General features: G+C 39.6%; 1 long non-coding RNA gene across 2 annotated transcripts; it reads right to left on the bottom strand.

Annotated features, from left to right (window-relative positions):
* Positions 1 to 5,020: 5,020 nt before the first annotated feature.
* LOC124556649 lies at positions 5,021 to 7,589 on the bottom strand. 2 transcript variants are annotated; one of them, XR_006968641.1, is made up of 3 exons: positions 5,959 to 7,589; positions 5,652 to 5,826; positions 5,021 to 5,474 (listed from the first exon to the last, which is right to left on the bottom strand). It is a non-coding gene; the product is annotated as an uncharacterized LOC124556649 (long non-coding RNA). The 2 variants fall into 2 exon arrangements; XR_006968640.1 differs by having other exon boundaries at positions 5,652 to 7,589.
* Positions 7,590 to 7,840: the final 251 nt, after the last annotated feature.

Consider the following 7,840-nt stretch of genomic DNA (forward strand, 5'->3'; position numbering starts at 1 on the left):
TGTATGCAGCCTGAAGTGCTCAATGAAAATTAATACCAAGGCCAGGATTCAAAGCTGGGTCTCCTGCTCACTAGGTAGATGTGCTGACCACTATGTCACCTAGGATAGTCCGTGCAGTTGTGCAAAGCCACTGGGTAGTCGTTAATGCATTAGCCTGGTGAGCAGGGAACCTGGGTTCGAATCCTGGCCTTGGTACTTGCTACAAATGTTCATGCTAACATGCACTCTGCTGAAGAGTAGAAATATATTGCCAAAAGATACAGAGAGAGCATGGGTGCAGGAATGTTGCCATTGGATGCTTGAAGTCTGAAAAATACTGGTATTTAGATGTAATGAAACCATCCACTGTTTGTGTGTGTGTGTGTGTGTGTGTGTAGACCAAATTCGGAACCTCGAATCTTGCCTTTTGCAAGCATTGCTCTTGCTGAGTAAGCTACCAAAGTGTGACTAATCACCCACCCTCATAGCTGCAGCTGTGCCAATACCTCTCACCTACTTCCCAAACTACACAGAAGCTTTCCTGCATATTTTGCTGGACTAGCTCTTGTGAAAGACAGGGTATTGTGTAGAAGTGGTGTAAAGATAGCCTAGAGAGGGTTCCGCAAATAATATTCCATTTTGTGGTGAAGTGTACACTCTTTTGAAACTGCAGAGCAAAACATCCCCTCTTAAAACTTATTGAATGACTGATTTAAATGGCATTGGAGAATTACCCTGGTTTAAGTAGATAATATGGTTATGTTTCTTTATGGACATCTGTCCCACACCAAATTAGTTTGATTCCATTTCAGTAATAGCTAGAAGTTGCTTTTCAAAAGCGCTAGAACAGCTTTTCTGCAACAGACTGATAAATTTTATTAATAAATATTCACTGATCACCATCTGACATCATGGCTTCAGAAAGTTTATATCTTCAGAAAGTTTATATCGAACCGAGTTTTTAGATCATGCTTTAGAATCTCTCAACCAATGAGAGCTTGCTGTAGGAATTTTTCCAGATCTTTCAAAAGACATCAACGTCTTGGATCATAAAATCCTGCTTGAAAAATTAGGAAGATGAAAAATTAGGAAGATGGGGTATCAGAAGTGTACCACACAGCTAGTTGTGTTCATTTCTAGAAAACTGTGGACAGAAGATATCACTTCAGAATGATTCAAAAGTTCAGAATGAAATAAAAAACAGCATTTTCTAACCAGACAAATCACTAGTAAAACATGGAGTTCCTCAGGGTTCCGTCCTGGGCTCATTACTCTTTTTGATTTGTGTGAATAATCTCATTGAATACATGAGCTTCCAAAAGTCTATTCAATTTGCTGACGATACTATTATATTACTCTCTTTATCTGTCACAGAAATTTTTCAGTTAACATCTGTTGAAACTTTGAATGGTTCAAAATAAACAAGGCTAACTGTAAATTGTGAAAAAACTGTGTGTGTCAACTTTAACTTACCTCACGAATCTGATCAAAAATGTGTCCAAGCAAGATTAAAAGAAAAATTGTAATAAACGGTAGAGATACAAAATCTTCGGGTCTACAGGTTCAGCTGAACATGGCACGGGATACATTACAGGCATTATTACTTTGAAATCTGAGGGTATTTTCCTGTCTCCCACATCTTGCATGCCAGGTGGAATGACAAGAGTCACAGGATAGAGATACGCACATATGCAGACGGTGGTAGTGTCTCATACACTAGGTATAAAAGGGTAGTGCATTGGCGGAGCTGTCATTTCTCCTCTAGTGATTCAAAAGAAAATGTTTCTGACGCAATTACGGCTGCATGACAGGACTTAAAAGACTTCGCACGCAGAACGGTAGATGGAGCTAGATGCGTGGGATGTTCTATTTTGGAAATCGTTAGGGAATTCGATATTCCGAGATCCACCGTATCGAGAGCTTGCCGATAATACCAAATTTCGTTGATTAATTCTCACCGTGGACAACACGGTGGGCGACGACCTTCACTTAATGACTGAGAGCAGCGGCATTTGCATAGAGTTGTCAGTGCTAACAGATGAGAAACACTGTGTGAAATAATCACAGAAATCAGTGTGCAGCACCTCTCCTGGCCTCATGACCATATCAGTTGGATCCTAGATGGCTGAAAGCCGTGGCCCGGTCAGACGAGTCCCGATTTCAATCGATAAGCAGAGACACGCATTGAGCCTGCCCAGCACGGTAGCTGTGACAGCTGGGTGATCCTCGACTCGCACAGCCCGGCTGACTAGTGGAGCCACACGGAGGCCCGCTGGGCCGAGCAGTGCCCTGACAGGGCCCAGTCTGCCGGGGTGCTCGTGTAGCTCAGCTGCTCGTCAAGTTGTGCGTCTGCCGGGTGCGGGCAGTGAACGAAATCTTTGTGGCCCATTTTGAGCATTTTCTTTTTTACTTCACACAGTACCTACTGACACAGTAGTTCACCTCGTGTGTTACATTAAAATATCTGATGGCTTTAACTAGTGGAACAAGATGGTTATTTAAATTTACTCCATTGCTTGTAACTGTTAAATCAGCTTATTGTTATGTGCATGTGAAAAACTGTGTGCTTTAAGATGCAGTGAGAATAGTTAATTTTATTAAAGATCACTCTACTAATTATCAAACTTTTGTAATACTGTATGAGGAAATGGCAAGTATTTAAAAATTTTTCTTGACTCTCACAGATGTTAGATGGTTATATCGTGTTGTATGAGGCTTATCTTTTTCTCACCAGGTACACCTTTCCCGAGGCAAAGCCTGGCTTCAGCCTGTGGCTTATTTGACAGACATTTTGTTACAAATAAATAGTTCAAATTTATTACTTCGGGGACCAAACACAAACCTGGTAATATTCCAGACCGTATCAAATTGTCCTCTAAAAACTTGACAGTCTTGGAAATGATAAAAATGTCAAGAACATAATTAAGGAACATTTGAAAGAATTTGGAAAAGCTTTCAAAGACTATTTCGCTGCTCTGTCTAGCAATAACAATTGTATTCGCAATTGCTCGGAAGAGACAGTAGTTTTGGAATTTGTGTGAAGTGTAAACTAAAATGAGCAACTACTAAAAACTTTCGATGACTAAGTTACAGTAAATAAATCTTTGCCACTGATAGGTTTCTGGTTAAACTTAAAGACACAGTTTTCAGTGTTGCCAAATAAAGTGGTAACAAATTTATTATTTGTCTCGACCCTAAATTTGTGCAAAAAGTCTTTTCCTTCTTACCTTATATCAAAAATAAATACACAAACAAACTTCTCAGTGAAAGTAATTTGAGACTGTCTTTAACTTCTGTAGTTCCTTATTTCAAAGATGTTGTTGTTTGTTGTTGTCTTCAGTCCTGAGGCTGGTTTGATGCAGCTCTCCGTGCTACTCTATCCTGTGCAAGTTTCTTCATCTCCCAGTGCTTACTGCAACCTACATCCTTCTGAATCTGCTTAGTGTATTCATCTCTTGGTCTCCCTCTACGATTTTTACCCTCCACGCTGCCCTCCAATGCTAAATTTGTGATCCCTTGATGCCTCAGAACATGTCGTACCAACTGGTCCCTTCTTCTTGTCAAGTTGTGCCACAAACTCCTCTTCTCTCCAATTCTATTCAATACCTCCTCATTAGTTACGTGATCTACCCATCAAATCTTCAGCATTCTTCTGTAGCACCACATTTCGAAAGCTTCTATTCTCTTCTTGTCTAAACTATTTATCGTCCATGTTTCACTTCCATACATGGTTACACTCCATACAAATACTTTCAGAAACGACTTCCTGACACTTAAATCTATACTCGATGTTAACAAATTTCTCTTCTTCAGAAATGCTTTCCTTGCCATTGCCAGTCTACATTTTATATCCTCTCTACTTCGACCATCATCAGTTATTTTGCTTCCCAAATAGCAAAACTCATTTACTAGTTTAAGCGTCTCATTTCCTAATCTGATTCCCGCAGCATCACCCGATTTAATTCGACTACATTCCAATATTCTCATTTTGATTTTGTTGATGTTCATCTTACATCCTCCTTTCAAGACACGGTCCATTCTGTTCAACTGCTCTTCCACGTCCTTTGCTGTCTCTGACAGAATTACAATTTATTTCTTCTCCATGGACTTTAATACCTACTCCAAATTTTTCTTTTGTTTCCTTTACTGCTTGCTCAATATCGAGATTGAATAACACCGGGGACAGGCTACAACCCTGTCTCACTCCCTTCCCAACCGCTACTTCCCTTTCATGCCCCTCGACTCTTACAACTGCCATCTGGTTTCTGTACAAACTGTAAATAGCTTTTCGCTCCCTGTATTTTACCCCTGCCACCTTTAGAATTTGAAAGAGAGTATTCCAGTCAACATTGTCAAAAGCTTTCTCTAAGTCTACAAATGCTAGAAATGTAGGTTTGCCCTTCCTTAATCTATTTTTCAATTAATATTTCAAAGATATGCAACATAAAAAGGAGGTGGATCCTACTCGCTGAATTCCAAGGAAGGACTGAGCCAGTAATTCCATGGTGAAAACTTGTAGGTTAACAGCAAAATGTCTCATACATTAGTATTTCATACTAGACCAACACATTGTGCCAAAAGTTTTCATCATCCCTTTTAATGTGGTACGACTGAAATGTAAAGCAATATAAAATCATTAGGGCTATTAAACCACTTGCTTGGAATTCAGTTACTTCCAAGTTACAGTAAGTACCCTTTTCTTTTATAGGGTGGGGTTTTGAATGTATCAGATTTTTGTGAAGGGAGGTAACAGGTTGAAAAAGTTTAGAAACCATTGCCCTTTGGCTTGTGCAAAAATATCACTCCAGGCAAATGCCGGGGTGGTTCCTCTGAAAGGGCACGGCCGACTTCCTTCCCCATCCTTCCCTAATCCGATGAGACTGATGACCACGCTGTCTGGTCTCCTTCCCCAAACCAACCAACCAACCTTGTGCAAAAATATCTACATAACATCTCACTCAGACAATACAGCGACTAAATTATCTTTTGGCTGCAAATATATTTGTTAAAATTAAAGGTGATATAATGAAGATACACAAACTTCAGACAAGAAACTCGTGAAGTTTATTGTAAACTTCCTTGCTTCAACTAAATAAAGAAGTAGTCTTCATCTGGTAATGTTGTAATCACCTTCACAATGAATTTATACCTGAAACAAACAGTTGAGACGTTAGATATTTATAATAACAAAAATAGAATGTAAGCAAGTCATTCACATTTTCCATATACATCCCATTATATTTATCCATAATGACAAGCCCATCTCCACTAAATACGCTCTCACTAGAGGCACTTGAGGTAGCTGTACACAGAACTTCTTCTGCCACTTGTGACAGTCTGGGATAAGATTTTGCTCTTGACTTCCACCACTTCAGAAACGACTGCCTCTCATCTGGTATTCCCATCAACAGACACATGGAAATGTCTTTGATAGTTTCCTCCCCTTCCACTCACAATGAAAAGACATTCTTTCTGCATGTTCTCTGTATGACTTTCTGCAAACAATACAAAATGCCTGTGTGGAGGACAAATATGTTGTATGGCATAGTTGCTAATAAATCTGGTGCATTACTGACATTAATTTAGGTCTTTTCATTGCTATATTATCAAACATTGAGGCTGTCAGTACCAATAAAATATCTACTTAGCAAACCTACAAATATCGTACTTACCTTGAAACGCAGCACGTTTGGAATTTTCTGTGGCATAAACTTCCCTCTCTCAGTTACTGAGAGTTGCTCTAGCTGATGCAACTGTGGTACTAGAAATAATGCAAACAAAAGCACTGGCTTTATTTCCATTTTTTTCAATTAAGGTATTTGAGCATGCCTTCAGCAATGCTGTTTCCTGCAAATGTTTAACAATATTGAGGCACACCATCTTCGTTGAATATGATCTCTTATCCAGTTTTGGGTGATTAACCAAAGTATAAATTTTATTTGTTTGTAAATGCATCATTTTATATGTGAGAGTGCTTACCTTACTGTTAGCTGCATTATCAGCACAGTGTTCCTGAACCTGGTACACCAATGGCATAAGCAACTGCTGCATCAGACGACTGTCAGCTTCAATAGTGTTTGAAGTAGTTAGAGAAACTGAATTAATTTGTCACCTTACTTGGCAATCCCAGCTCCCAGACATGTGTGGTTTTCTGAAGTCACATAAAAATTCAGCAATTTGTTCATGCTCCATAAACACGCATTTTAGCATGGTACACAAGGTATTCCAGCAAAGTCTTAGTGTGCTGCTTTACGGTAAACTATGAGTTTTGCAAGGTCACTTCTTTTTAAATAATTTATGACATTTTTCATTGATTCCAATTGTGCATAAACTTTAAGGCAGGATACCTGCAAGCATTTGTCCTCAAGGGCGTGGCACAGAAAAGTCCTGAAGGAGTGCTTGTTATATGGAAAATGACAATAGTTCTCTTGTGCCTTTTTCATGTTTGCCCCCCTGGCCAGTCATCCTCTACAGGTGGCTTGCAAATATCCTTAACTTGCTCATGTTAGTTTCAGTTTCGTCCAGTATATTTGTAGTACTTTTCTCCATATCAGATGGAAGCTATCCAACGAACAGGACCTGAGTTTTGCACTGCAATTCTCATGAGACTGAATGCATAGTAAGAGTCAAGTAATGCATTTTAGTGTACGCTTATGTCCACATGTCAATTGTATATGCAAACACAAGACTCTCTATGTCCTGCAACATTTCAGAGAAATTGTTGGCGGGTAATGAAGCATGTCTCTTGCACTTGCATTGGGGTACTGTGCTCCATTTCTGGCAGTGTTTGTGCAAGGTCTAGAAAGCCTTCTCCTGCAGTTTTGCTGAACACCTGCACATCTCTTGTGCACATTGTTACACACTTCTCTGGACAATGGATTTTGCCAACAGTGGAAGTTGGCATTATTATTGATCTGACTATTAGGAGAAGCTTTGGAGGTATTCAAATGTTGCAGCAGGGTACCGATACTGCTGTTAGAGAAAGATAACTTATGACAGCCACTACTCTTCGAAACATACAAAATTATTTTATGTAGAACCTGTGTAAAATTTTGCAATCATATTCTATCTACTGATCTCTTCAGATGAGTGTAGGTTCCCTTCTCCAGTTTAACAGAAACTTCTTTTTTCCTTCTACACATTTTCTAACCTTTAGGTGTTGGAAGGACCTTTGCTGTTTGATTCATATTTATGACACAATAATAATAATAATAATAATAATAATAATAATGTTAATGTGCTATAACCCAAAATGGGCTCATGACAGGGTCTTGCACTGGACTATCTGCATAATGCTGCATTTGCTGGTCAGACACGAGTGGATGTTAGGGATGGACCACATATATTTTCAACAGATTCTGGTACACCTGCATTCTTCGCCTATAAATTGGTGGAGACATGACCTTGAGACCGTCAGCTGCAATTCTTGGAACACCTGATCCAGATTTACTAGCTGGGTTCACATGAGTGGATTTATGCAGCAATGGGTCAGGCTACATTCAGAAACTCCATGAGTCTTTCAGTGGTTCTCATGTGACAGTGAGTTCTACACTCATGCTCAGAAATTAAGGATAATTGCAGAATGTGGTGCCACACAATGTGACACTACACAAAACTGACACTAACAGCATAGGCACATAGGGAACACACACAACACAGATCTGTAAATCGACGGCATTGGTGATAAGTTGAGACAACCACCCCGAAACACATGTGCTACAAAATGCCACTGTTTCTTGCGCATGTACTATGACTTCAATATGGGATATAATCACCATGCACATGTACACAGGCCGCACAATGGGTTGGCATACTCTGGATCAGGTGGTCACGCAGCTGCTGCGGTATAGCCTCCCATTCT

Source organism: Schistocerca americana, chromosome X (assembly GCF_021461395.2).
Source record: "Schistocerca americana isolate TAMUIC-IGC-003095 chromosome X, iqSchAmer2.1, whole genome shotgun sequence".
Classification (NCBI taxonomy): domain Eukaryota; kingdom Metazoa; phylum Arthropoda; class Insecta; order Orthoptera; family Acrididae; genus Schistocerca; species Schistocerca americana.